The sequence below is a fragment of the Triticum urartu genome, chromosome 1, assembly GCF_003073215.2.
Source record: "Triticum urartu cultivar G1812 chromosome 1, Tu2.1, whole genome shotgun sequence".
Lineage (NCBI taxonomy): Eukaryota > Viridiplantae > Streptophyta > Magnoliopsida > Poales > Poaceae > Triticum > Triticum urartu.
In genome coordinates, this window is record NC_053022.1 from 334,918,276 (window position 1) to 334,924,275 (window position 6,000).

Consider the following 6,000-nt stretch of genomic DNA (forward strand, 5'->3'; position numbering starts at 1 on the left):
ACCTATAAAGCCTTACTAGCAGGTAGTGCGCGGCGGCACGCCGCGCCATAAGGACTCCATAAGGACTGATAAGCCATTTAGTTTTTTTTGTTGTAATATTTGGTAAGTCGTCCCAAGATTTGATTCGTTGTAGAGTAGTTCATACAAGAAAGGGTACATCTATTTGGTACATACATAGGTGATCTATACAACATGTAGTGATAGTAGGTACTCGATGCAGAATTACGAAGCTCTTGCTCTCTTCTTATACCTATGATGTTGATCCCACAGCCGGGTTTGTCTCTCTGATGTAGTGGTAGTGAAATAACCACTGCTGGTCGCAATAGACATATCATCACCAACCAACCTACCCAAGCCGATCCACGCAAGCATGCCTCTTCCTCTTTGCTAGGTGAGTAATCTAAAGAATAGCAATACATACAACATTGTAATTCAATAGAAATCAGGTTAAGAAGCAATATATTCATTCAAAAGCAGCAAACAGTACACTTGAAATATCAATGAAGCACACATGTGCAATACTATGGAACAACCTCATATTATCCGAAAGCGTTTGAAATTCTCTAATTGTTATACGCCATTCTAACATTATTTTCTTGAACAACCTTTCTACCTGTCCCAGCCATATCATACATGCAAAAAACATACTTCAGTACATAGGCTGCTATAGCCAAATATGGACACCAGGTGTCCAATAATCAAGACCATAACATCATGACAGAGAAGAAATAGAACTTGGACCTAGTCAATATCATTATCTCAATCTGAGACGAATGCTCTCTCTCTCTCTTCAGATTTACTGAACGTGGTTAGTACTGAAAATAGAGCCCAATCTCTAGCATAAATCATATTTTTAACGAAGCATGTAGGTGAATAAAATCCAAGCTGCTCCATGGAAATGAGTGGCTAACTCAATACACAAGTGGAACTTGAATTTTAAGCTAAAGAAGAAATGAATGAGCTCGGAAATTTGGAATAAACCATTGAGAACTCAAGTGAATGATCTCACTTGAAGCCTGGGCCTTGGCAATTCAACATGAACATGTCTTCTCTGCCTACCAAGAAACTGCAATGTTTCAATCATCTTCTTGCTAGCTACAAATTTTGCAAGACACTGGAAACATATAAGGGAAGGGACGACAAAACATAGCAAATAACAAGGATATACATTGGTTCAAAGGGAAGCAAAGAAATGACATCTACTATGGCCCAGTTTTGGAGACCATTAATCAGTTAAGCAAATAGAAAAATATTTACATAGTATATAGTGTAACAGTAGGACAGTATATTATTCACCAAAAGAGCGCTTCTGCAAGCACAAGAGCCACTCCAATTTCCCAAGGAATTCAAAAAATTAACTTCTATCAAGGTGAACAGTTGTTGTGTTCTTTTAACCAATTCAATTAAAACGCATTATGTGCAAGGCGGTACAACTCATCTCCTCTAATTATAATATGGATATACTGCATAACAAAGGAAACCTTATTTAGAGCTACAGCTACGAAATTAAAACTCCAATTGACCACTGAACCTTACAACATAGCCGTTAAGTATAGAGAGACACATAAAAACCTGGATCTGCTACAAAGATGGTTCTTGTACGATTAGCTGAATATATAGTACTATAAACGCTAAGTGCAACTATGCAAGCTTTTATCTACCAATCACAAAAATACAAATGGCAATAGTAAATGATATTAAGCAATATAATAGGTCAAGAGCGTAGTTGGCTTGGCTCTGAATTTACCCTTCACCTTGCTGCCATGGCATAAATGCTATGAAACTGAATCACAAAAATACTTGAAGAGATAGCTGCAGAACCGTAAAGAGCATAAAACCTCATGTGAATACGTTTGGAATATTAATCTTCTCTATCAAAATTTCCAGAGAGAAAATTAATAGCTGATTGTGAGGTCCAAATTCAGTTACATAACCAACAAATACTCTCAAATTAAATTCACAAAAGCACCAGCTTTGAACTATGGAGTAAATAGAAAAATCTACAAAAAAGAAGAGTCTCAACAGAATAGGGAAGGCTGTGTTATCAATGGCCCCACATACAGGAGCTTCCATCACATACAGAAGCTTCCATCAAAAGGCTTGAAACCTGCAAAGTAATGTACAAGGATGCTCCATCTCATGCATAAGCTTTGTCAGTGTCACTATGAAAAACCTTATTTACATACTTCAGTCTTTACTGTCCGAGGTTTTTCAGGCACATGAATATTGGTGCTGCCTGCAATGTTCACAAGCGATAGCAGACGATTGGCAATGCTATATCTGAAAATTTATAGTAATCACTGGAAAATCTTGCACAATGAAATGAACTCATAGAAACTGAGAGCAGATCCATTATTCTAAGAACACCCATCATATGTCATTTGGGATCAATAAAATTTTCTTCTTGTTCTGTTACTGGTTTGCAATTAAGAGCCTTCATTTTTCACTTCTCTAAACGACTCAAATGAATACCAGGCACAAATTTATTGTCTTGCATCCATGGCTCTAGAGTGCTTGCGTACAAACCGAATAAACACATGTAAAAGCTAATGCTAGGAAAAGAAATCCATAGACGAAATCTACTGAACGCAGAACTCATGTAAACTTATTTTCGAAATTCAGACAGAGCAGGCACACACCAGCATACATGGCCGCCATCCGCCCCGTCGACGCCTGCTCGCAGCGGCCGAGCGGGCACGCCGGCGGCCGCAGGCCACCGAGGCTCGCCATGAGCGTGAATATGACCAATGAGGCAAGGACTGCGCGCACGCATGGCATGAAGTGGCCAGAGGAGCAGATGAACGCATGTGCATACAGTAAATCGATTAATTGTCAGTTCTTGCCACTTCGTCCACTGCAAAATTATGTGCTGCAAAGTAAATCCCATATACTACAAAATAAACAACATGAGATCAACTTTTTCTTGACAGTAAGAAACAGCAAATCATCAGATCAGCCAAACTTATCTCAAATCAACAAATTTCACTGAAACCACATGGAAACCTTCCAATTTTCAGAAGAAACAGAAATCAAGAATAGAAGCTCGAACTAATTAGTCACATCACTCATCCATCCCAGAAACTTTGTAGATCGAAGCCTTTAAACAGGAGTCTGTACCCAACTACGAAGCTCACCTTTGGATGAATAATATGGGGATTTGGCCTCACCGATGGGAGCGGTGTGTCATACGACTGGATGCCCGTGGTCACCCTCACATCGGGCCAGTCCATCTGACGTTGTTGTTCCCTCGCGTGCATATTGGACCTTGTGTGGCTCCCCGCCGGGCGGATCTCACCACACAATACGGACCTGACCGGCCATCGTACGGGCATCATAGCACCATGGGATGGCGACGGCGAGGCTCATCACAGTGGGCAGCAGTGAGGTCCATCTCCCACAGCTCCCGACGCCGCCGCCACGCCTCCTTTGGCCACTGCACCATCCCCGCTCCTCCCCTCATCCATCTCGCACCTATCCATCACTGAGGCGGGGAGACTGGGAGCTGGGGCGCGTAGACGCGTCGGATACGACGCTAGCCTAGCCGAGGCGACAACTCCCTCCGACGATGGCGTGGGGAGGGCTCCGATGGTGAGGGTCACCGGCGGCCTCGACGGGCGCTTTTGGAAACAGGACAGGCCGACAGGGGGATGGGGATGGACGGGAGGGAAAGGGATTAGGTGACATGCACTTGACTTGCGGCCTAAATTCATATTTAAACATTGTAAAAAAATTTGAAAAAAATCATGCATGTTCATAGCACATATTAAGATAATCCCTAAAAAATTCATATCAAAATTCGAAACATACATCAAGAAGCAAAAAAGAGAAATCACCGTGTGACTTGCGGCCTAAATTCATATTTAAATACTGTAAAAAAATCTGAAAAAAATCATGCATGTTCATAGCACATATTAAGATAATCTCTAAAAAATTCAGATCAAAATTCGAAACATACATCAAGAAGCAAAAAAGAGAAATCTGTTATAAATAGTTGCGAATGGTTCTCTGTATACTATTCACATATGAGTTTCTCTTTTTTGCTTCTTGGTGTATGTTTCGAATTTTGATCTGAATTTTTTTAAAATTATTTTAATATGTGCTATGAACATGTATGATTTTTTTAGATTTTTTTACAATGTTTAATATGAATTTGGACCGCAAGTCACACGATGACATGTAAAGGTGCATGTCACCTGATCCCTGTCCATCAGGGACACCGAGAGATGAGCCCGTCGGGTGGACTTCTTTTATATCCGCAAAGAGCGGCGGTGTCACGAGATTGGACTCGAGGCTTCGAGAGAGACAAGAAAAATATCTACAAAATCGCAGCGCAGGACATGTACAGCCCAGAAGGCCTAGTCAAAGTGCAAACCGCTTAAGAAAACACACGTGAAAAACGCTACAGGCCTGAGATAAAAGAAAATATATGATCGAAGGTTCTACCATGCGTCACACTTGTCAAATCCACACGGTGGGATAGAAACGTGGCAAGCGAAGGAAACGAAGCACTTTGTCACACGTGTAATTTTTACAGGCACCGTGAAAAAAATTCAAAAAAACCAGGGAAAAGAATCCCTTACGGGCCTAGTCTTCTTAGTATTTTGAGTTTGATCAGATAAGATTTTGGTAAATGTTGTTTGCATCCTTTTCAATTACCAATCCTATTTGTGGTTTTGCTGAACTAGTGTCGATTGTCTAATCTGTTAATTTTATATGAGGAAAACGACCGTTGCTGATGGGCTGATATTTTTTCACACGTCTCTTTGTTCTGATATCTCCCATTTTGAATTATTGGCCCTATATAGTTTTTGCTCCCGCGTGATTATCCATCGATCGCCATCTATCTTGGGTCACATATCAACCTCTTAATGTGGATTTCCAGCAGAAGCTTCTGGCCTAATTCATTTCCGTGTCATTGATAATTAGTATGTACCATAGCGAGTAAAAAGGTAGTCTTCCAAATGCCCTCTTCACGAACTCTGATTTGGTGGTATCCTAACCTCAAATCGAGTTTAGAGAATACCGAGGAACCAACGAGTTGATCATACAGATCGTTGATCCGGGGAAGCGGATATTGTTCTGAATTGTTGCATGGTTGATAAGTCGGTAGTCTTGGACCAAACGATTTGTACCATCCTTGTTCTTAACAAAGAGAGAAGGGGCACCCCATGCGGAAGAGCTAGAACGAATGAATCCTTTGCAAAGTGATTCTTCGATTTCCTTCTTAAGCTCGAGAAGTTCATGTGGTGGCATCTTGTATGGGCGCTTGGCGATAGGAATGATGCCCGGTTTCAAGTCTATGACAAACTTGACAGCTCTGGCAGGGGGTATTCCTGAAAGTTCTTCTGGAAAGACATGCTGGAAGTCACGGACAGCCGAAATGTTCTCGATGCTAATCAGCAATGATGCATTCAAAGCATTCACCGCGTATATCTGGGTTTCGGCATTCTGGATTAATTGAGTTGTGTAGTTGACTATCTGGCCAGAAGGGTGTATGAGCTCAACTGTTTTGGCAGCACAGTCGATCAAAGCATTGTGGATTTTCAACCAATCGGTACCAAGAATGACATCTATGTTGGAAGGTCCAAGGGAAATAAGAGAAGCACAGAAGACTAGACCTTCAATTTTGATTTGGTTATGGGGGCTTACCATTGTGGTTTGCCACTTGGAACCCAAGGATTGCATCGCTAAAGGAGTGGGCAAATATTCCATGGCGAAGCCGTGCAGCTGTGCAAACTGCCGGGACACAAATGAATGTGATGCTCCTGAGTCAAAAAGAACAGAAGTTGGAACTGAATTAACTAGGAGGGTTCCCATCACAACGGTTGGTTCATTCTGAGCTTCTTCTGCTTTAACATGGTTGGCATGACCAATTACAATAGCAGATGGTCTGACATTGGAATATCTGGCCTGGCGAGCTTGTGCACCATGACACCGATTCAGGCGACATTTGATAGCACACTGTCCTGGCTGTCCACACTTGTGGCATAAACCACCATT

General features: G+C 41.6%; 1 long non-coding RNA gene across 1 annotated transcript; it reads right to left on the bottom strand.

Moving 5' to 3' along the window:
• Positions 1-442: 442 nt before the first annotated feature.
• LOC125510623 lies at positions 443-4,031 on the bottom strand. Its single transcript, XR_007284676.1, has 2 exons — positions 3,135-4,031; positions 443-2,854 (listed from the first exon to the last, which is right to left on the bottom strand). It is a non-coding gene; the product is annotated as an uncharacterized LOC125510623 (long non-coding RNA).
• Between the last annotated feature and the right edge of the window lie 1,969 nt (positions 4,032-6,000).